We start from the raw sequence: 24,319 nt of genomic DNA on the forward strand, positions 1-24,319 counted from the left end.
AGTTTGGGATTAAAATGACAAAAAGCTGTCTGAAATTTAGTAGCATTTTAAGTACATGGTCAAATATGCAGTCTGATAAGTTTACCCAATCGTGTCTTTGAATTGTGTACAGATCGATATAACAGCATTGAAAAGTTGGACGAAGCTGTTACCTTGCTAAACAGTAAAGTTATCTATTGTTGAACCTAAGAAAGATCCTCTGTTACTTCACATTTTGAGAAATACAGAAAGAAAACGAATTTGTGAAAAAAAAAATCCATTTTCCATGTCATCTTAAGTTTGGCTTCTTTACTCACCTTAGTTATTTTGGTTTCAAATATTCACCAAGTTATGTTTCAGGCTTTCAGAGGTTACAGTCAGTTGTCCATTGACTGTCACTTGTTGAAATTGTGGACGTTCAGTTCGTCAAAATTATCAAACAAATACTTTGCAACATTTATGAAGATTTTATCCCCTCGTTGCAACTGAATAGTTTAACGGGTTGTTTCTGCCCGACAATAAATTACCAGAAACTGGTTCCTGCTTGGACAATTTGCTACCAGGCTATCTTTTGTGATCTCATGGGGTTCTTGGCAGCGATCTCATGCATGGGTTCTTTTCTTAAGTCATAAATTTGTAAAATAACTAGTTATGTTGTTTATATTTAATTATTCGCCGAAGGCGAGGTGAATATTGTCGAATAATCCCCTCGACTTCGTCTCGGGGATTATTTGACAATTTTCACCGAACTTGAGGCGAATAGTTGTTTTAGTATAATTCTAGAGATGAACAACAGAGAAATTTCTAAAATATAACATTTTAGTAACATTTATTAACATTTTAGTTTAACATTTTATATAAACCGCGCGGAGCGGTTTACATTGCATCATATAAGGAACCGCTTGACCAATCAGATTGCTGGAAACTCTTTGCTCAGCTCTGAAATTATACTAAAACTAGGTATTCACGGAGCCGTAAGCGGGAGCTAGAGACAATTCCCTAGTTAATTTGTTTGTTTGCTTGCTTGTACAGCGCGGCTAAGTATTAAATTGACGTTTTCACATTTTTTGGGTTCGCGCAAACTCCTGATTCGATCTTGGAGACCAAAATTATGTATTCACCTCTATCTTCAATCGAAGTGAGGTTCTTCCCCCTTCCCCCCCCCCAGTTTCGTCCAGCACCTGGTGTTAACTTGGTTTTAAAATATAAAAACAGCTTCCATCATGTTACAAAGACTCGCAGAACAAGTACAACATGTGTAAACAAGTGTCGTTATGTTATCAGTGCACCCACATGCAAAGTACTGGATTGAAAATTAGTTCTCATAATGGCTCGGAGAGGTGGAATTTGCGCACAGTCCCCTTACGCAGCCGCGTACAGTCCCGTTTTCCCAAGAATACTTTTCCACTTTTGAAAAAGTTGAAAGCATTGTTTATTGCTTATTACCTTTGTCTTTATATTTGAATACAAAGGACTTATCGGTTCCGCTAGGTTTGCGCATGCGCTATACCCTTAACCCTTTCACTCCCAAGATCTCATCAGTAATTCTCCTAACTGTCCACCATATAATTTTCATGATGTCAGTTTGGAGAATTTTGTTTTAGGATCTGCCAATAATCCCCCTAATTGATATTTTACTTAATTCTCTTCACTTGTCTGTCTGATTTTGTACAATTATTGTAAGAAGAAATTCTGTCTTGATCATTCATAGGAGTTAAATTTAAAGATTAATTATCTCCAAACTGTGAGGATATACAGCAGACAGCATGTATCAAGCCTCCGTGTACCTCAGTCTCTCTATTCCTAGGGCCTAAAATCGAGGCGGTTTTGTAGGTTCGAGTTGTTGTCATTAAAGTAGTCTTTATCACTTCTTACGATAAAAATTACGTATCTATGTGACAAAGTGAAAAGTTACAAAGTAGTAACAAGTGAAAAATAATTAAAAATGTACAAAATTCTAGTATCACAACACTGCCCTGTACCTAAAATTAGATGATTCACCCATTATTAGGAATCTCCAAAGCAGTCATATTAACTTTGAAGCAATGGCTTGATTTGTCTCTTAAATTATACTTTGTCTCCTTTTTCTTGGGGATTCAGATGTCTATGATCTGACGCAGATGTCTAAAAGCTTTGTTCTCATTTGAAAAGTTTTTTCATAAATGAATTAAATATGCAGTTACTAGGTAGATAATGAACCGTTTTCCATAGTATCCCAGGTCATACGTGTTCGAAACAAGGCAAGCTACCCTGCGAAAGATCTGCTCTACATAATTCATCTTAAGAGACATCCTGGTGACTCTGAAAAACACGTAGTTGTTCATATTGCTGTCGAATTTTAAAAAAGTTGTTTCGTAAGAGAGCCATCTTTTCAACTGAGCGTTTCTTAGTTTTTTTTCCTGCTCTGCCAGAGCCTCGCCTACTATCAAGCAGTGGTTTTCATTTATAACTGGAGAGGCTTGAGTATACAGTAAAAACCCCGGCCTCCCTGATATTTTCAGTGTTAGAGTAGGTTTTGCAAGGGAATTAACTAACTTGAAACAATTCATGAATGAGAAACTATCCTCTTGTCTATTGGCTTGGATCTGTACAACCTGTTAGGTGTAACTTAGTAACTCAACTGCTGACGAGGTTGTTGCTTATGTTCTTTCAAGTGACCAATCGTTCAACTACTTGTTTTATGTCGAAAATTTACTCATGCAACACCTGCCCGGCTCTTCAAAAGGTGTACAAAAATATTCAAAGTAACCTTTAACAAGTTCGACAACAAATAACTCTTTGGACTGAATTTTAATAAATATGTGTTAGTTCAAAAGAACCCGTAATTTTTTCCTTTGACACTTTCCTTTTCTCTCTCGAATGAAATTTTTAAACACACACGTTTATCTCATTTTTCTTGTACATAACTTTTTAATTATTGCCGAGTGATTCTTTGGCCAAAAGCAATTCACTCTAGCTTTCAGTTTGTACAGGCTAGAAAACTTAAGATCATGCTCCTAGTTCAAAATACGTTCATTCTTGTAAACAGTTGTTTATAAAGTATTTAAAGAGTGCAGGCCACTGACTCGCAGGGCTGCTGACCTTATCTGGGGATCTTTGGCATGTCTTGTTTCTCCGTTTGGATGCAATGTCAGTCAATTGCGGTTTATTCTCTGTTATGATATGTAGAACCTTCCGGAAGTCAACATTTGCTTTTCTTCGACAAGATCGTTTTTGAATGTCGATCAGCTGATCTTTCTTATGTAACTCTTAAAGGTTATGCAACCCTCAAATGTTATGTAACTTTCTGGACTGATTATGTAATCACTTCATACATTCCAATCTAGTTCTCGAGTTACACGAGTGAACATTGAGATAAGTTAGTCGTTGTCATGTTGTTGTTAGATCGTTAGCTCTAAAGGTAACCTGCCTCTCAAATAATTAAAGCATGTTTTCAAAGAAGCTTACTGGACTCAGACTCGCTATCTTGCTCTCTGGCGTCGTAAAGGACAAAACTTGGTGTCAGGAGGTGAGTAACATCCACGAGCTTTGTTGTTGTTACTGGAAGTCTATTTTATTTCCTTCATGGCCTCTACCTCTGGTAGTCAGCAATCTTCTGGTTTATCGGCTGCTGCACCGATCTATACCACCACAGTACCGCTGGCCAAACCTCCACAACCTCTTAATCTCGAAGACAGGCCACGTAGAGGCGATAACTGGTTACACTTTAAGAGAGCATGGCAAATCTATGAACTTGCGGCTGGAATCAGTCAAAAGGACGGCCCAGTCCGTGTTGCCCATTTTCTTAACATCGTTGGAAGAGAAGGAGTCCAACTGTTTGTCACCTTTACCTTAGCTGAACACGAAAGCGCCGACAAAATTGATGACGTCCTGGCTAAATTTGAATCTCGTTGTCTGCCGCAACGAAATCAGATGTATGAACGATGCCTCTTCAGCAAGAGAGAGCAAGAACCAGGAGAAAGTGTCGATCAATATTGCACAGCACTGATGCGCCTTTCTGAACACTGTGGGTTCATGAACCTAAGAGACAGCTTGATAAGAGACCGCCTCATCCTTGGAGTCAAGAATGATTGATCACGCAAGAAACTTTTAGAGAAGAAAGATCCACTTTGGATAACGCCTTGGATATTTTGCGAACACAAGAGTTAACTGATATACGCGCATTAGACATGACAACCGAAGAAGCTAATGTGAATAGGGTAAAGGCCAAGAAAACGAAACCGCCTAAGACCCAGACTGAGGATGCAACACCGCATAAACACGCCTCAGGTAAGAAGTGGACTCCTTTGTGCAAGCCAAGAGGAAAACGTTCTGGTAACCCCAACAATTTATACACTCGAGAATGCAAGTTTTGTGGTACTGTTCACGAGATGAAAATGTCAGCTTGTCCAGCTTTTGGCAAGAAATGCTCCAAATGTGGCAAAGAAGGACACTTTGCAAAAAAATGCGACTCTCGCTCTGTCAATCACTTACAAGATTGTGAAATCTACAGCCATAAACCCTCCCCCACATCAGCTTATGTGACAGCGTGCCTTAATAATAATGCCGAAGTACAACTTCAGATTGATTCAGGTGCTTCATGTAACATCCTCCTCAAAAGTGCCTACATCCGAGCTACAGGAGACAAACAGTGTAAAAACCTTGAACAGTCGTTTACAAGGCTCATCATGCACAACAAGACTGTAGTCTGGCCACTTGGTCAAATCCACCTATTTACTGAACAGAAAGGAAGAAAATATGGAGTTCTTTATCACATTGTGAAGGAAGATTTGACACCACTCTTCTGTCGAACGACGTGTGAAAAGATGAACCTGGTCAAAATCTTAGATGCTGACGTAAACGCGACTCACGACGAAAGAATTGACGTCTCGTCAAATGTTAGAAGTGATCCTACCTATATGAATTTACCGATATCTTCACTGGAATTGGATGCCTTGAAGGAACCTGCTCCATTCAAGTGGACGAAGGTTTCCGCGCGGTTGTACATTCGCCTCGTAAAGTACCAGTCCCACTTCGAGATACCCTCAAGTTAGAGCTGGATACCATGGTGAAGTTTGGTATCCTCGCCAAGGTAATTGAGCCGACATCATGGGTTTCTAGCCTTGTTATAGTGAAGAAATCTGAGGGAAACTAAGAGTATGTCTAGATCCTCGAGATCTCAACCGCGCAGTGCAACGCTCGCATTATCCACTTCCAACTATCGAGGAAGTAGCTACCCGCCTTAATGGTGCTAAAGTCTTTAGCGTGTTAGATGCCAAATGTGGATTCTGGCAGGTACAACTTGACGAAAAGAGTAGTTACTTGACAACCATGAACACACCTTTTGGTCGCTATCGATGGCTCAGAATGCCATTCGGAATAAACTCAGCCCCGGGAGTATGGCAACAACGAATGCACGAGCTAGTAGAAGGACTCACAGGTGTTGAAGTCATCGCCGATGATTTCCTAGTTTGCGGTTTTGGATACTCTAATGAAGCTGCAATTGCCAACCATGATCAGAATCTCGTGGCTTTCCTCAATCGCGCAAGAGAAAGAAACCTCACTCTCAACAGCGAGAAGTTGAAACTTCGACAGTCACAAGTCCCTTTCATAGGACACCTCCTTACAGCGGAAGGTCCAAAGCCTGACCCGTAAAAGGTACAGGCTGTAGTGGGCTACTCAGTGCCCACTAATCTCGCAGAACTCAGAACGTTTTTAGGAATGGTGCAGTATCTGGCGAAATTCTCCCAATATCTGTCTACAGCATCACAGCCCTTAAAACAGTGGAAAAGAAGGAAATAGAATGGCATTGGCAACACCCTCAAGATAAAGCCTTCAAGGAGATAAAAGAGCTCATCACTAAAGCACCAGTCCTACAGTACTTTGACGTGAGCAAGAATGTCACTATACAGTGCAATGCCTCACAATATGGCATTGGCGCAACTCTACTTCAGGAAGGACAGCCAGTTCACTACGCTAACAGAGCACTGACGTCGACAGAGCAAAATTACGCTCAAATTGAGAAGGAGCTCCTAGCTGTTGTGTTCTCTTGTGAGCACTTCGAACATTACATTTATGGCAAGCACGTCACAGTCGAAACAGATCACAAGCCTCTGATTGCTATACAGAGGAAGCCAATCAATACAGCTTCTAAGAGATTACAGCGTATGATGCTTCGTCTTTAAAGATTTGACCTGAATCTCACTTACAAGCCAGGCAAAGAGATGTATATTGCTGACGCACTCTCTCGCGTTCTACCTAGGCAGTCAAAGATGCCAAATGCCAGCACCTCATCCTGCTATAAAGATCTAGAAACTGTCAACTTTGTTGAAGACTTGTCGATATCAGAGTCGACACTTGCCAAGTTTTAAGTGGAAACGGCTAAGGATGAATCTTTACAGGCGTTGTCACAAGTTATACGCGCTGGCTGGCCTACAAAAACTTCCATGGTACCCTCAAGCGCACAGTCTTTCTTCAAATACCGAGATGAAATGACGCTCCAAAATAGCCTAGTTTTTAAAGGAGCGAAGATCGTTGTCCCAGATAGCCTTCGCCGTGATATGATAGAGGAAACACACAAGTCTCATCAGGGACTCCAAGCATGCCTTCGAAGGGCCAGAGAGGTTTTCTTCTGGCCAAGAATGTCTGCACAACTCAAGAATCGTATTGATAAATGCTCTATATGCCAAAGCGTGAGACCTGAACAAGCCAGCGAACCTCTTCAGCCTCACCCAGTTCCTGACAGGCCATGGCAACGAGTTAGAACAGATTTTTTTACCTTCAAGAACCGAAACTACCTTGTATTAGTTGATTACTACAGCAACCTTAACGAGCTGGATCATCTTCCCGACACTTCGTCCCAGACAATCATTCACAAGCTGAAGATGCATTTTTCGCGAAATGGGGTACCCGATTAGGTAGCTTCTGACAATGGTCTTCAGCATATATCGTCAGAGTTCCGAAGATTTGCAGCAACATGGAAGTTCACTCACGTCACTACGTCACCACACTATCCACAAGCTAATGGGATGGCCGAAAGTGCAGTCAAAACCTGCAAGACTTTAATGAAGAAAGCTCTTCTGTCCCAATCCGATCCATATCTTGGTTTATTGGATCACCATAACACCCCCACTGCTGCGACAGGTATGTCTCCATGCCAACGACTTTTTGGTCGCCGAACTAAGACATTTCTACTCTTCTCAGAATCTTTACTCTAGACTGACCAAACAGTTAGTGATCTTCTCAAAAGGGATTGTGTCAAGCAAGCGAAACATTTCGACCAGTATGCTAAACAACTCTCAGAACTCAAATCAGGTGACATAGTGCGCATGAAAATGCCTGGAGAAACAAAGTGGTCAAAAGCAGTTGTTTCTTCTAAAGTCGCATCTCGCAGTTACAAAGTTGAAGTCAATGGTAGATTTTACAGGCGTAATCGGAAGCAGTTGCGTTCTACCATGGAACCACTTCAAGAAATCCCCTTCAAAATGGACGAAGATGACCTGACTGTTCTAGACAATCTGCAGGAACAGAAACACCCCCCTCCAGCTAGTTCTCAAGTAGAAACATCCACGTCCCCTCCTAGATCTCAACTACCCCCAACACCTCAAACAACAGAGCTGAGTGCAAGACCACCTCAAGAAGCTACTATAACTGAGATAAGGACACGACATGGACGATTGATCAAGCCACCTAAAAAGTTTGACATTGAGTTATAGTTAAAAAAAAAAATAGAAGAAGAGAAAGATGTTATGATATTTAGAACCTTTCAGAAGTCAACATTTCCTTTTCTTCGACGAGACCGTTCTTGAATGTCGATCAGCTGATCTTTCTTATGTAACTCTTAAAGGTTATGTAACCCTCGAATGTTATGAAACTTTCTGGACTGATTATGTAATCACTTCGTACATTCCAATCTAGTTCTCGAGTTACACGAGTGAACATTGAGATAAGTTAGTCGTTGTCATGTTGTTGTTATATCGTTAGTTCTAAAGGTAACCTGCCTCTTAAGTAATTAAAGTTTGTGTTCAAAGAAGCTTACTGGACTCAGACTCCCTATCTTGCTCTATGGCGTCGTAAAGTACAAAACTTTCTCCGCGTTAGAATCTAAGTAGTTGTTCTGTTGTCTTTGTATAAAGTCATCTGTTACTTCCTTTCTGTTAGATTTGTAATGATTTTGTTTCTCTCTTTTTTACCTGTCGCCTTTTTAGCGCTAACAAAGAAGAGACAAACGAGGGACTTGCAGTGGCGAAATCTGTAGATCGAGGTACAAATCAACATGTGGCTGCATTCACTGTGCAAGACCTTTATTTGCTCATGGGACGAGAACTCGAAGCCCTGGACTCTGTCCCGGCCGGGAATGTGTTGGGGATTGGCGACCTTGAGAGTCACGTGCTCAAGTCTGCCACAGTCTCTAGCACTGCTGCCTGTCCACCCTTCACTGCTCTTCCAATCGAGGCTCGTCCCATTGTCCGTGTGGCAGTGGAACCGTTCCACCCGGCCGACATGCCCGCGCTAGCCAGGGGAATGAGACTTCTTAACCAGGCGGATCCTTGTGTTGAGACTTTAGTCCAGGAAACTGGTAAGTTTTCTTAATGTCAGGAGCATAGAGGCCCATTATATCTTACATCGATCGGAGCCAAGCTTGCTAACCATTGGGCTCACGTATCTCCCACTCAGGGGCCAATTATGTGTCACAACCATTAAAAGCCGGACCAGACCCCCCATATTATTACGACCAGCTTTGTGTGGCCCATTAGTGGTTTTTATATCATCTGTTGCTGCATTAAAGTGTCGTTTCTTTGTGCTTGAACGCTTTTACGGCAGGAAAAATCTGTAAAACACTACCAAGCCACAGGGAGCAGACAAGTCAAGATGCATGATGGACCTTATTCAACCAACTGTTATTTATTTGTTTCTTTAGGTGAGCACGTGATCGTGGGCGCAGGAGAAGTCCATCTTGAGCGCTGTATTGATGATCTAGAGAAGCTCTTCACTGGCATTAAACTCAATGTATCAGCGCCTATTGTTCCGTTCCGAGAAACCATCGTTGTTCCTCCTACTGTTGACAGGGTGAACGAAGCTATTATCAGCGAGACAAACTCGACCCAGCCGAAACAAATCGATACCGAAAAAGAGGAAAGCGAAAAAATGTCTTGGATAAAGACAGAGGAATCACTGAAATCAAGACGGCAAACAAACTCTGTAGTTTCCAAGTGAGGGCTCTACCATTGCCAGACGATGTTACGCAGTTACTTGAGAAGAAAAGTGATTTGATAAAAATCTTAGTGACGGTGTCATCAGCCACGAGCTTAGCAGAGCGGAGGCAGCTGGTAGATCAAGTTAAACTTCCCACGAGAGAATCGTTGAAAGGCCTCTATCAAGAGCTCTGCACCGCTTTTAAAGAGGCAGGGACCATTTGGGATGGAGCTGCAGATGATATCTGGGCATTTGGTCCTCGTAGGATTGGCAGCAATGTTTTACTGAATAGAATACCAGGCTATAAACGGCCTTCTATGTGGCAAAGTTCGGGTCTGTTAGGTACGTTCGATTTTTTGATTGATTGTTCCTTTTATAATCTATTTTCTCCCTCTCTATCTTAGAAGGTTGAAATATTTTCTTGTTGGCGTTGATTTCCTTTGTAATCTCGACAAAGCAATTTGTAAGACTTTAAGTTTGATTATCAACATAAGTAGTGACTCGTCGTTTTTCGCCCGCAAGAAGCTGTATGCTTGTAATTTGCTTGTTAAAGAGAGATAATTTGTAGATGCTCTCTATGGTTGAGAAAAATGTATGCAACGCCCTTAATCGTTCATATATTAGTTGTTTTACAATTTTTTTGCTGTTGATTTTCACAAGCGAAAAGTAAGTATTAAAGTCCCAGTGTAACGGCAAGGAAAAGCAACAAAATATGGACAAAACAAAACACTCTTACAATGTCAAAACTGCGACTGCAATAACCTCTTACATATTTTCCGCTCGCTACAGGAAACACTTGTTCGTCACCAGAAAGCAGTTGCCGCGAATATGATAATAGTATCGTTAGTGATTTTCAGCTTGCAACATTAGCTGGTCCGCTCTGCGAAGAACCCTTGATGGGAGTCTGCTTTGTCGTAGAAGATTGGATTTCACTGGATCCAGGTTCAAACACAGTTGCTACTACAGGAATGAGCAGAGGAAAGAATCTAGGGCAGGAACATGTATCGAAGAATGAAGATTGTAACGTTGACGGGAATATTAACGAAAACGAAGCACGCAAACATGAAGACAAAATTAACGAAATGAGCTGTGAAAAGAACGATGATCCAAAGAAATTTTCAACAGATTCTGAGGATAGAGGTTCGAAAATTGCTCTATCACAAAGACTTGATAGGTTCGGACCATTTTCTGGACAGCTGATGTCTGCTGTCAAGGAAGGCTGCAGGCGCACTTTTTTGCTTCAGGCGGTGCACCTCATGGTAGCTATATACACATGTGACATTCAAGCAACAGCGGAGGTCCTGGGTCGAATGTACGCGGTTTTAGCCAAACGGGAGGTACGGGTACTGAGGGAGGAAATAAAGGAAGGTTCAGACGTGTTTGACGTCACGGCCGTACTTCCGGTTGCGGAAAGTCTTGGATTTGCTGAAGAAATAAGAAAGCGAACAAGCGGACTTGCGAGTCCATAGCTTGTGTTTAGCCATTGGGAGGTGAGATTTTTTAAACTCCTGAATCGATTTCTTTACTTGAAGTAACACTTATGGTATTAGTGCTCTTTTCCTGTTATTATCATAGAACCTTGCAGTATTTTTAAGGGTTTATTGGATACAATTGAATGTCCATAAAGGCCACCCACTCGAGAGGTCAGCCCGGCTAGTTCATCGTCCTTTTGTCCTTTAGCCTCAAAATGCCTCTCTCCATTTAGGATTATTAAAGAGTACTGGCCGAATTATTAATGCGTATTGTTAACTTTGCGATGGACTATCATCCCATTCAGAGGTGGGGGAAAGTGGGGGGGGAGGGGTAGGGGTAGCAAGCCTTACGATCGCTTCATCCTTCATCCTTTCTTCCCGCGAAATCGGGATAAGCTCAAGAGCCTGTTACGAACACCTTTCTTCAACGGCCACGCGTCTTCATGGCTTATATGGCCTTTTGAAGAGGTCTGAGTGTAGTATGAACTAACAGCTTGAGGAAAAGCACTTCTGACCGTCTGAGTTAAAATCCTTATATTACTTTGTTGCATGGAGGTAGTAATGTTTACTTAAACTGACACGGAATTACTAAAGCGTACCGTCAGGGGAGGGGGGAAGGAGAAGGAAGTGAAGGGGGCGCGCGGAAGGGTATCAATGAATGTAAAGGGGTTGGCGATGAGTCAGATGTAGTCCACAATATAGTAATGTTTATGTATATGAGAACGATCCTTCGCAGTAAAGCACTATTTGAGCAATAGTGAAAATCAGACCTGAAAAAAATTTCAGGCCTGTACGGGATTCGAACCACTGACCTCTGCGATAGTAGTGCAGCGCTCTACCAATTGAGCTAACAAGCCAACTGGGAGCAGGCCATCAAATTAATTCGATATAAACCCGTAGATGATAAATCAAACAACAACAAACATATGAAACATATGTGTGAACTGCGGTTATGAGACGTATATGAGAACGATCCTTCGCAGTAAAGCACTATTTGAGCAATAGTGAATAACGTCTCATAACCGCAGTTCACACATATGTTTCATATGTTTGTTGTAGTAATGTTTATGTTCGCTGTTGTTGTTGTTTTCTGTAGGTTGTTGGTATCGACCCTTTTTGGGTTCCCACAACGGAGAAAGAATACACACATTTCGGTGAGAAAGCTGATTCAGAAAACCAAGCTTGAAAGTACATGAACAGCGTTAGACGAAGGAAAGGACTGTATGTGGAGGAGAAAACTGTTGAGCACGCAGAGAAACAGCGGACACTAAAGAAATGATCATAGGTGGAAAAATTCATCGGAATGAGTCGTTTAACTTACAGTAGTAGACTTTACTCATTTCTAAAACTTTTGTTGCTCTCGGTAATTAAGGCGGGGAAGAGCGACGCGATAAATCGCTGCAACAAGGCTCAACAGACCGCATCTTGTGTATCGCTTCCTAAACAAATCACTAAGACCCCTTTCATCGCTGCGATCATCGCACAAATTTAGACGGGGTTGCCTTTCGGCTACGTATGTCGAGGGCAAAATCTGTAGCAGGAACAAAGATTTCACAAAACGTCCTCTTTTTGCGGGGTGCAACCTGATTTGACGTCAGAATGTTTCGGCGTGTACCTTCGTCAAATCGAAAGTCGAAAGTGAAACACGCTATTGCGATTTAAAATTGTGTTTAAGAAGATCGGAAAGTTACCAAGGAAACCAGAGAAATTAAGCAAAATGTTCATTCTACGATCCGAAGACATATTTAGAAGAATTTGACGGAAACCTTTTATTTTTTCATTTGATGAATACTGATTGAGGGTTTCCGTTGAAACATTTCCAAGAAAAAAAATATTTCGTTCCATTCGAATCGGAGAGATTGACATGTCTACGTTTACTTCGCACAATGGATCTTTTAAGGTAAATGTAAAATAAAGATAAAATAAGCATAGAATGCAAGCAACCGTAAAAGAACGACTATTATTCTCTCTCTGTCTATATCCGCACTGCGTTTGGTCGGTTAAGCAGGCAGTGCCCTGCAGGACGGCTCGCTGGGTGGGTTCATGCTGCTAAATTTCAAATTTTCAAGATGGGTTTTTAGCTCCTTGTTTTTATCAAGATAGAGGTTTTGGAGGGTAGGAGAAAAGGTTAGCTAAAATTAATCCAATTTTCAAAACGATGAACATCAAAATTTAAAAAGCGACGAAATAGCCTTTCGAGTGCATCACGTGAGGATTTCTAAAAAGGATTCGAATTACTGCTAGAAGCTTACAAAATTTGAAGAGCTGTATAGTGGGTAGGACATGTGAAACGTCTCCTAACCAAGTTCGAGATCCTTACCATCAGTTGGGTATCTTCGTCTGTCGCCTCTGAAACATGGCCCGTAAGCTTTGCGCTGGAGCCATCTTTCAACTGGATCCCTGCTTTTCCCACATCACCCATCACATTAAAGTTATCACAGACAACGCAGGTTTAAAACATAGCATGGTGCCAGTTTAAATAACTTTTTATTCTGAATAATGTGACCAGTGATGATCAGTCGAAGATTTTACATGCTATTTATTGCGCATCACTTGGGCTTACACGACAATGTGAAGGCGTGTTAATTTTAATTTTTGCTTTAACTGCAAGATCATAAAAATCTTCCCAGGTTTTCACATTTCCATTTCCTTTGTGAGACGCTGTGGCGAACTCGGCGATCTCCTCGGGAGGTATCACTGTGTCCCACAGATTCAAGGCGGTTATTTGATAAACATACTCCGTGTGATGACCGACTGCCAGCGTTGCCCCGCCTTTCAAGGTTCCTATGTGTCGAGTGTCTGCCACCTCCCGCACGCCATCCAGGTACTGTATGGTCACCCCACTGTGACCTGCCCAAGAAATGCAGATCTGGTGCCAGGTTTGATCTTTGAAGACGCCTACTGATAGCCTGCATTGATACAGGAAACAATCAATGATCAGATACTATGCTCTACAAAAGATCTAAGATTTTGCGGGCGCTTCTTCTGGTGAAGGCTGGGGATTGTGCTTTTCCACACTGTATTCTTCTTCAAATATAGGATTTTTGAACACTATTGTAGGTACTTAGAGATTCAAAATAAGTTCCTATGAAGACGCAGGGCTAACTGTGCAATGAAAACATAGCTTTGGACTTACTCTTCCCCTCCTCCTACCTCGAAGGTCAGATCCAGTTTGATATCTTCTGTCTTCCGGTCTTCATACAAGCTTACCAAGACTAATTCATCTCTTTCAATTCTTCCAGTTTTGTACTCGATTATAGGGTAGGCAGAAGGTGTTTTCTTGGCGTAGCCTTGAGGAAGACGAATCCAAAAGCACAGGGTTAAAGCTTGTAACTCGGGTATCTCCCAAACAATCGCCCTTGGGGCGCTGCCATCGTTTTGGAACTCCATGTCATAAGTTGCTGTAACACGAACACAAAAGAACACTCATTAACTCATGGTAACGGATGGATACATACTGTAAGTGTGGAGAATTTTCCAAAAAATATATTTTTTTATTGATCTGGCGGTTTCAAATACTAATCTCGCCTCACACAGTGAGTCATATGCATAAGAATGATTCGCCTCAGGCTCAATGAATATTTGACAATTATTATTTGAAATCGAGGGTAATAGTGACTGAATGTTTACCGAAAGCCACTATTCACCGAAATTGAAAAGAATAATTGTTCTAGTATATACACACCAAGTGAACTCGACAATAATTAAAGGGAAGCCATTTAAAGGCAATTTCTGCTTCTGAAACTTTAGCGAAACGCGAGTTTACACCCGCCATTTTGTTTTTCACATTATCCACTCGCTCGGAGGTGTATGTTGTTGAATAACCCGAGAGATAACGAACCAATCAGATTGCTTGAAACGCCAAGATCACTGAGTGTGTATATACTAAAGTTCAATAATCCCCGAGACGAAGTCGAAGGATTATTCAATAATATTTACTGAGCCTGAGGCGAATAATTGTTTTAGTACAATTGCTTAGGTGCTTTTGAATTCTGCTGTATATTCGTTTTGTCGTTGAAGCAATTCTGTTCCAATTGTTTTGATTCATAGGCTTCTATTGAGATAAGCAGCCAGTCTTCACCAGAATGAAAGATTTCTATTTAATTCAATCGGCAAAAACGTCAAATACTAACTTCTTATGAAAATTGTTACGCGAAACTTCGTGCCTCTTCCATCGTGTTTCGTTTCCTCGGTAACATTGACAAAACGCGAAGCAGTTATTTTGAAATTCCGCGCCCCTGCTACAATCACCTTGCGTGAGGTCATTATAGCGAGATGTTACGCAATCAGAGTGATAAATCAGAGCATGCACATTTCTATAATGACCAGAGCAATTCTACAAAAGACAAGGATGCCCTTAGCTCCTCCTGGAGTATAGGCCTTCGATCGACGATCTCACTACTCCACGTCGTCCTGTCCTGAGCTACTCTAGAGTGTGATCCAGGTGTAGCCTCGATTCTTCATCTCAGCCTAAAAATCTCGCTTCCAGGTGTCTTTTTGGCTTTTTTTTTCCTATTTGCCCTGGCTTGTCTGGGGCAAAGCCTTTCTTAGCTTTCCCAACTAAGGCTTGCTCCAGTAACAGGTTTTTTTCCTCAAATGTCGTCTCACACAAACCGTAGCTAATTTAGGCGTGAGGGAAAGTAAAACTCGTGCAATCCCGGAATACTTTACATTAAGTGAAAATTGCTCATTTTAGGAGCATCCGGCTCTTACTTACAAGTTAAGTCAAGACACAACTTATCAGCTGTGAGGAATTTTTCAGGGGGACACTCTGGAAGACAGCTGTCGGTTTTCTTATCTTTGGCTACTCGGCAAACATTGCACTCAGTTGGTAAAGGATTCCCTGATGACAGCGTGTTACAACCTGAAAATAAAATCGAGAAAATCAATTCAAAAGCACCGAAAGGTACTTTTTTTTTTTTTTCAAATCTTATTTGCTTGTCTTACTTAAACGGAATTTGCGTAACATAACGCCATAGTTTCCGAGTAAATTCAGCGGAAGATATGTAAAAAATAAATCAGCATATAAGGGATCGCAGTCTTCATGTGTAAATTCAGCCGAAGATATGTAAAAAATAAATTACCATGTAAGGGATCGCAGTCTTCGTGACATTGTTGCGTGCACAGCCTTGTAGTCAGGTCCATAAATGTGTCGCCTCTACACTCGGCTTTTGTTTGATCCCGTGTTACTATGTGTACAGCAATGACGTCAGCCTTCTTGTCCCCATTCCCAAATGCGTAAAAGCGAGCATTCAGCGGCATGTCGAGGTCAAGCATGTTGAGATACACGTCCCCACTTTGGGTGGTTCCCAGCGTTTTACCATATTCAATGAGTGTACTTGACTCGGACTCGGTGACGCACACAAAGTATGACTGAAGCAGGTTTGGGTCACCCAGACCTCTTGCGTTGATGTTTGTCGTGGAGGTCTTGAGTGCGAATCCCTGATGAAAGAAAGAGTGTTTGATTTGTAATGATCCAATTTGACCTCTGTTACAGTTTCGATAACTTGTTCACCGAAAAGGAAATTTTTGAAAACGCTCTTTACACAGGATAAATTTGCAAACGCCACTTTTGCGTTTTAGTATTGACAAAAAACGATTTGAAAACCCAGCTATTGTTTCTATTTTAATGGTGCGATTATAAGCCTCTCCTTTTGTGCATGCCAATAGATTAGACCAGGGTTTCAATTGCCAGGTTATTGCCTTTTCCGGTAGATCAATTTGGTGCCGTGAGTGCGTAGAACATGTGCTTTGTTATCAGGCTAAGGGTGGACCTTATGTTGCTGCATAAGATAATTACATGATATGGAGGTATTTGCATACATCTACGGATGAATTACCTTGTAAATTGCCACTTTCCGAGGTGTAATTCCTATATAATACCAGGAGGTCTTATCGATTGGTAAAGTTGCGAACACGACAAAAATGTTTCCCTCACTAGAGGCTGTGAAATGGAGACACTTCCCTTTGGCTTCAGTAGGATCAAACCGGAGGGCATTTGACCACTTGATATTGCAAGGAGGATCAGTTAAGGTTTCACGCTTTGAAGCTCCAGACGTAGGGGTACTGGAATCTAAAACGGCTCGCCCCAGCTCTCTTCCAGCAAGTGCATCGTGTAGGTTTGGAAAGAACTCTCTTGACGCTTCAAAATCACGTGACAAAAGGGTCAGCCCACCTGTGTTTTGATTGAAGGAAAGCACGAGACCAAGAATCGATATTTTATGCTGTTGAGGATCGCCGCTTTTTCCATTCTTGAAGGCGTTGTAGAGGTGAACCATTTTCAGCTGTGAACCATTTGCCATCTTTGTAGCGAATCAAACGACTCATGTTTCTTTAATTGTCGCTGAAGTCCTTGGTTCCTTTCAGATCGTTTTTCATGTCGAAGATAACTCGGAATAACGCTTTGCCTTTGGTGATATGCTGCCAGCTGAGGCCGACCATCCTGTCGTGTTTTACTACTCCGTCGGCTTGGTTTGGTTTTTCCAGTTGTGCGGCCCCTGACGCTATTTGGCTGTCTTTATTGCATGGTTGTAACTGAATGTCCGTAATCGAATTCGGACCCTTGCAAAATGAATAAACAAAGAAATAAATAAATGAAACAGCGATTGAGAAATTTGTCATCCAATGATATTTCCTTTAGTTGTCTTGGCTATACTCTGGGGGGAAAGCGATCAGTTCTAGCTATACTTTCTCATGTCGTGATTTAGTTGTGATTTATTTGAGAGCAAATTGAGAAAAATATTGGTCAATGTGATAAAGACGACAAAAGTCAAGATGCAAGGAAGTTAAGGATCAGTTTACTGTTTGGCGTTTCAATTCTCGACTCAGAGTTCGCGTATCAGCGTATTAAACGTTGGACCACTGTGTGTCTCTTAAATATTACAAAGTGTGCAATACCTATAAAAGGCCGGCTGGAATTTTATGCCTTGGCTTACCTCCTTCATGTAGACCTCAATGGCTCTAGTTAAGCTGATCCTTCTCCTGGTAATTGCCTCCTCCAGAGACTTACGGCTATCAAATTCACAATAGTGTTTCTGGACTGTCCCTTTAGAGTCCACCGTTTCATAAAACTTCAACCTGTCTTGATTTGCTGTTAGCTCTTCTTCGAGTTTAGCAGCATTCCCCTCGCATCCCCAGTCTCTTCTCTCTTCGGGAAACAAATCGTGAAGTTGGAAGTTAAGAAGAGTTGTAACTAAAGCCATCTGAAACTCAAACGGCTTTGGATATTGAGGAATAGAGGCAAGCCAATCCTTAAACTCGTTCTTGAAAGTTGGCGAGTATGCATCGGATAAAATAGAAGCAATTTTTTGACTTCCTCCCATTGCAAGAATCGTTGTCGATGTTGTTTTTGCTTGTTGCCTAGACGACTCTCCCTCCCTTCTACTCTCCTTTGCTCCAACACTGGCGAACAAGGATTTATATTCCACTTCCATTTCTCGTGCGAACTCTTTCTTGCTGGATACATCCCTTGCGTCCATGAATTTACGAATCTGGAGCTGACCTCCAAACTTAGCAGACTTTATGTAGTATGTGCCCCATCTCTGTATGAAGTCCACTATCAAAATTGATAGAAACGCAAAGCATAAAGTGTACATGTAGGTAGTACATTAAGAACATCATGCGGCATTTATTGCGGACCGACACTCTTGCATTCTTTACTGTGCACTAGCCACAAAAAGGCTAAAACTCTCTATTAAGGAAAATTAATAGTAATCAAACGTCATGTTTTAATGCAATAAAGAGCAAACATGAAAAACACACTTACAATATTTCGCCGGCGCTCCTGCTGCAAAATAAGAGGCCGGCAGGGCCATAAATTCCTTCAAAAACGACGAACTCAAGTCCTTGGGCTTTACTTCGTCTATAAAAATCTCATACCTAAAAGTTGGAAATAAAGGGTCCAGTTAAATGAAAAGCGATCACATCAGCCAATCAGAGTGCAAAGTAAGACATTATCACATGGTGCTGAGGAGTAGAAATTTAAAACAAGTAAATTACCCCAAACGTGGTGTTAATTTTTCATGCGAACGGTGTCAAAAGGTGGTGCAAGTTTAATGGGCCAGCCACAGAGCCGATCAACAGAAGTGCTATCCACTATAACTTTCGAAACTCGGTGTAAAATCTATCTAGATAGAATATTTCAAAACTTTTTTTGTGGCAAATTTCCTCTTTTAAAAAAAGTCTAGCTGATAAGGGAAGAGGGGGGGGGGGGGGGAGAATCCGGACCCACCAGACCATCTCTTTGGATCCACCATCTATACTATACTTATATCAAAATGATAGAGCAACCTTAAACCGCAAAAGTAAAGTGAATTTACAGAAAAATGTATGTACCTGTTGATGTCCACGTGTAGGAGAGCCATGTACTTCTGGCTGGCTTGTGCCTTTGACTCGCCCCAGCCAGTCTTGACGCCTGCGTAGAAGCCAAAGAACGACCCGGACACCCCAGCCTCTTCTTGTAAGTATTTCTGAAACTCACCGCGGCTCTCAAAGGTCACCATGGACGCTTTGGTGTCATAAATGCCGTGAACGTTCATCGTGTCAGGAACATCGTAATCATCGTATCTTTAAAAAAAAAAAAAACAAAACAGAAAAAAAACGTCGGTGAGAGTGACGTTTTGAGATCTTAATAGAAGTCATTGCATTTAGACACGCCCGTATAGCAATCATGAACATCTGACTTAAACAAATCAGGTTCAAACGGGGTGCGAACCAATGATCACTAAGCAACACCGTTGTAGCACTAGACAGAGCTACCAAGCCCACTGGGAGCAGGCCTTTTATGAAAGTAAGCAGCACTTTTAAGTCGAAACAGTAAAGTGGAGATCAAGCATACTTTGTACCATTGTTTGTTTAAAGAAAAAAGCAGTACAATTCTGAGCAATAAAGCAGGGCAATATCAAAGAGAGGAATATCATTCTTACGTTGCCTTCCCAGCGCAGTTTCGTTGCACGATGCTCATTTTTCTTGAATCGGGGCTGTACTCACCAAGCCCGTCAAATCCAACACCCATGAATGCCGCGCCGTCGATCAAGTTCTGCAGAAGTGAGACAGGAAAGCAACGACAGTTGGCCCCTTAATCCATCGAGTGGGAACGAAATTAAGGGGGAAATGTCTTCCGAGAACAGCTGAATCCTACGATTGCCTGTAAGTCTTAAGTCTTACAATTAAATTTGGACTTAATCTGCAGCATTGATGGTTTTGATATAGATGTATGGAGTTCCTGGCTTTTGCAAAGTCAGAACCAACCGTTTCTATGAAGAAAACGGAACCACTAACGTACCAAGCATGCTTCCGATTTCCACCTTGCAGCGACGCAAGGATCTCCCTCTTGGTACCCAGTGCCCCAACAGCCGTTCATTAACACGTTCCCAACGCCTGCTGGATAGGTATAGGGTGGCTCACCCACTTCCTTGGGAGCGCTGTCCTCACTGGAGATGTGCGAGTTGATGTGGTAACCGGCTGGGACGAACATATCATCGGTTTGCCAGGATTTATCGGGTACGATGTCTAATGTTATCTGCCAAAAGGTTGGGAAAAAGGTTAGTGATATTTCACGGTTACTGCTTAATTTTATGAATTCCGTGAATAATAAAGTATTTCATCTTATCTTAACGAGAACTGATAAAAAACGACACCTTCTTTGGCTGCCAACAAGCTCATGGATTCAGTGCCCTTTGTACCTGCAGTAATCGTAACCTCACAACACCACGATTATAAAGACAATTTATTCGGTACGAATGGTGTTGACGGTATGTGGGTTGAAACTTAAAACAATAAATGAATACGAAATTACCACAATTGACTAGTAAAAGTGACAGGAAAGAAATACAGTGAACGAACTGAACAAACTTGAAATGACAATACTTATATTGTTACGATTTCTACGAAACTGCTGGACGAATATAAACTTCCCAAAGGCGAAATAAAGACGAACTCGAGTAACTGCTTAAAGCGAACCACTGTATGACTAACGTAAGAGTAAACTCCGAACTGAGAAAAACTAATTTATATATGCGAAAACGACTAGCTAACTTAAAGTGCAACTAACGCCTATATCACGAAAGAAACTAATGAACGAAGATACGTGACATAGAAACGACAGAGGCTAACTAACCAACGAAAAAATACTAACGAACGACGAGAAAAAGCGACAAGACAAAGAGACACCCTAATGATTGATCGAATGATAAAAACGAAAAAAAAAAAACATTCCGTACGCGAAGACCCTACACACTTACCCTCCAGGCCAATGTTCTCGTTTGATTTCCCAAAACTGTTGGTAAATTGCCTAAATTTTAATTGAGAAAGTCTCCCTTGCTTAACTGTTATTGTGCTAAGACAGCATAATTCTTGAAAATATTGAAGGGCCGCAGTCAGGATGAAGCATTGTTGAAATTTAAAAACGATCTCTGTCTAAAATGATTAAAAACTACAAGCCTTCGACTGCCCGAAGTGCAGTCTTCAACGGGTAAAATGAATGATAGGAAAGCGACGAGAACATTTCAATAAAGACATGAACTGCGAAATAATGAGAATGTAAATGATTATGAATATTTGTTAAAAAGAATGCTGTATTGTCCAGGTAACGGGCAAGAATTGTTATCTGCGTTAGGTGTCACTCTGGTATGTCACGCTTCTAATGTTATTCTGGTTCTAAAGGTGCCTTTGTCAATAATTGACGCGTTTTAAAAATCAATGACGTGGTTGTTGGACAAGGCGTGATTAGCAATTCTAGAACCTTTGGCCGCAGTTTTGATATTTCTCAAATGTTCTTTTTTTCGGGTATTAAAAGCTCTACTGGTTTCCCCAATGTAACACCACGAACAATTTGCACAGGGAATTTTATACATAACGTTCGTCTGCGATTGCATCAAAGGTCGGAATTTCGGAACTGGGAACCGTTGTTGTAGAGTGGTAAATGGTTTGTTTACAACTGTGACATCATGTTTTTTGAGGACGCGTGTCAAAGGTTCAGTTACTCCTTTGATGTAAGGAAGAGAAACGAAAGACTTGCGTGACTCGATTGGTTCAACCATCTTGAAAAACATTCCAACAAGTTCCTCTGGGGATACAATTGTTATTGAGGATCGAGTTTTTCTAGCCTCTGTGTTTTTGATAAACATGGATGGACAGCCGTTGGACTCCTAAGCTGCATGGACATAATTAAGTTCCTGCTTTTTTCCTTCGGAGGAATTGGGTAGATTTAGAACCCTGTGTAGGAGAGTTGATGCTGTGCTGACCTTGTATTGTCTGTCGTGATGGGAATTAAAATCTAAATATCTGTCTGTATGAGCGGGCTTTCTGTAAACATCAACAACGATGACTTCATTTCTCCGGGAGACCAGAGTGTCGGGAAAAGAGATCTTTCCATTACATTCGGTCTCGATGGTAAACGAGATGTTTGTTTGTGTCAATTGAATTTAAAGTGTCATGGGAGGCTGAAACATCGTTCTTTCTAATGATGCAAAAACTATCGTCCACGCACCTTTTCCAAAATTTGGGGGGGGGGGGGGGCAGATGAATTATTTATTGCGAAGTCTTCGATCTTCTCCATGCAAAGATTGGCCACAACGGGGCTGATAAGACTGCCCATCGCACAGCCATGGACTTGTTTGTAAATTCTGTCATTGAATGCAAAATAGTTGTTGGATAAGGTGAATTTAAGAAGTGTAGTGATGTCATCAATGTCCAAATTTGTCCTTGAAGAAAGAGTGGCATCTTGTTCAAGTGTCTTTTTTATGTACATGCACGCTTTACCTACAGGGATTGCGGTGAACAGTGACACAACATCAAAATAGACCAAAACTTCATTATCATCAATCTCGATATCAGATAATTCTTTGGAAAACTGCAAGGAGTTGGTAACAGATACGATTCTGAAGCGTAGAAAGGATATCCGTTAGAAATTTGGACGTGTTGTAGAGCGCTGAGCCAATACAGGTGACGATGGGCCTCAGCGGGTTCCCTTCTTTATGGCGCTTAACGGAACCGCGAATCCCTGGTGGTGTGCCGTCAGTTGAGTGAAGTTTGCGGTATGTTGGTTCATCTATCTTTAGCTGTCTCTTTAGGGAAAGAAGCATAGCGTTCAGTTCACGTTCAGTTCGGCGGAAAGCAGATGTGGAAACTACTTCATAGGTGGATCTGTCGTTGAGTAAGGTTTCCATCTTGTTGTCATAGTCAGATCTATCCATGACAACAAAACAATTCCCCTTGTCGTCCTTCATTACGACTCTGGACTGGTCTTTCTTAAGGTTGTTTAAGGCTTTTCTTTCTTCTTTGGAAACATTATTGTGGGCCGGTAGTCGTTCCCTATGAAGAATGGCAGCAGAACTTGTTCTAACTGCATCTTTGGAATCATGAGGCAGTGGCGGACGGCAGCTTCAATTTCAGCCAAGATGTTCTTATGAGGTATGTTAGTTGGCGTTGGGGCAAATTTAGGGCCTTTCTCCAAGAGAGATTGTTCCTCTGGTAAAAGTGGTTTCTTAGAGACTGACTCTTGTCGATGTCAGCTTTTTGAGAACCAATGAAAATTGAAAATTGAAAATTAATGAACTTAGAAGTGATCCTGAAAAAATTCCGAGAGGAGGCCGACGAAAAAGTGACGAGAATGCAAGCTCGGAAAGTTACTGCCAAAGGGCTCTCTGACTTGAAAAGCAGAGAGTGTATATATTTATCAACACAGCATATATTTGAGATAGGGAAAACCCTGAAAATAAAATAAAATGAAACCTAGATCACTCAATATCTCGAGAGACGGCTAGGTACCAAAAAGATCTTCTTCCCACCGTCGATTAAGGCCCGCCCCCAGCCCATTTTAGTCTATCTCAAATTGGTAAAGGAAAGGGGTGAAATGAGATAAAGGTATCAAACCTCTTTCTTTAAGAAATTTTCAGCCTTCTCTTGTGCTTCGTCAATGATCTGTAATTGTTTATCCACTAGCTTCCCCATCACTTCAATTCCTTTCTCTTCAACAGCACCTTTAATGTTCGCTCCTTTCAATATACAGCCAAGACCTCCACCTCCATTTCCAGGCGAGCGTTGGTCACTCGCTGACGTCAACTGGTGACGATTTTGCGTTTGTTTGGTAGTGGAGCTTTTCTTCTGGAAATGATTAACCTTCTCGTCATGACTCTCTCCTACAAGATTAAAAATGACTTTTATATTTGGAAAAAAAAAGACGCGAAATTCCAAAGGCCTTTCTACCGGTCAACCAAAAATCTCATCTACGAAAATTTGGTTTTATCTTTTCGAGTAACTGAACTACTTTTCTGTGAAACCTGCAGCGGACACCATATTAAGCAGATACACCGTCTAAAGCGGACGCTGGCACAAGTCCTAATCTGTTTTCCCCATACATAGCGTAAAATAAACCTTTAAACAGTAAACTCCTCTATCAATTATAGGCACATGTGGACACCAAAATTAACCCCCACCGTTACATGAAACCTGCAATTTGGGTGGACATAAAATAGTAGCTTCTCTTTGAAGCGATAAAAGTTCAAGACTACATTCTTTCATCCCAAAGTATTTATTTTTCAATAATTAAAGATCTTTTCCATTTCTTCAGGGCCAGATTTGCGATGCTGGTGGTTACTTACTTTGTTAATTTGGGGATTAGCCGAACTGTTGTACAACTGTTTGACTAGATCTGTTTCAGCGGACATCTTGTCTCAGGAGCATAACACTTGTTT

At 41.4% G+C, this 24,319-nt stretch overlaps 1 non-coding gene and 3 pseudogenes across 1 annotated transcript; 1 reads left to right on the forward strand and 3 right to left on the reverse strand.

Annotated features, from left to right (window-relative positions):
- Positions 1-6,404: 6,404 nt before the first annotated feature.
- Positions 6,405-12,424, forward strand: LOC148732312 (elongation factor-like GTPase 1; annotated as a pseudogene).
- Positions 11,410-11,482, reverse strand: Trnas-acu (transfer RNA serine (anticodon ACU)). The gene has a single exon. It is a non-coding gene; the product is annotated as a tRNA-Ser (tRNA).
- A 676-nt stretch (positions 12,425-13,100) lies between the features above and the next one.
- Positions 13,101-23,658, reverse strand: LOC148732314 (uncharacterized; annotated as a pseudogene).
- LOC148732315 (uncharacterized) lies at positions 21,225-22,852 on the reverse strand (annotated as a pseudogene).
- Positions 23,659-24,319: the final 661 nt, after the last annotated feature.

The sequence above is a fragment of the Stylophora pistillata genome, chromosome 4 (genome assembly GCF_964205215.1).
Source record: "Stylophora pistillata chromosome 4, jaStyPist1.2, whole genome shotgun sequence".
Taxonomy (NCBI): Eukaryota; Metazoa; Cnidaria; class Anthozoa; order Scleractinia; family Pocilloporidae; genus Stylophora; species Stylophora pistillata.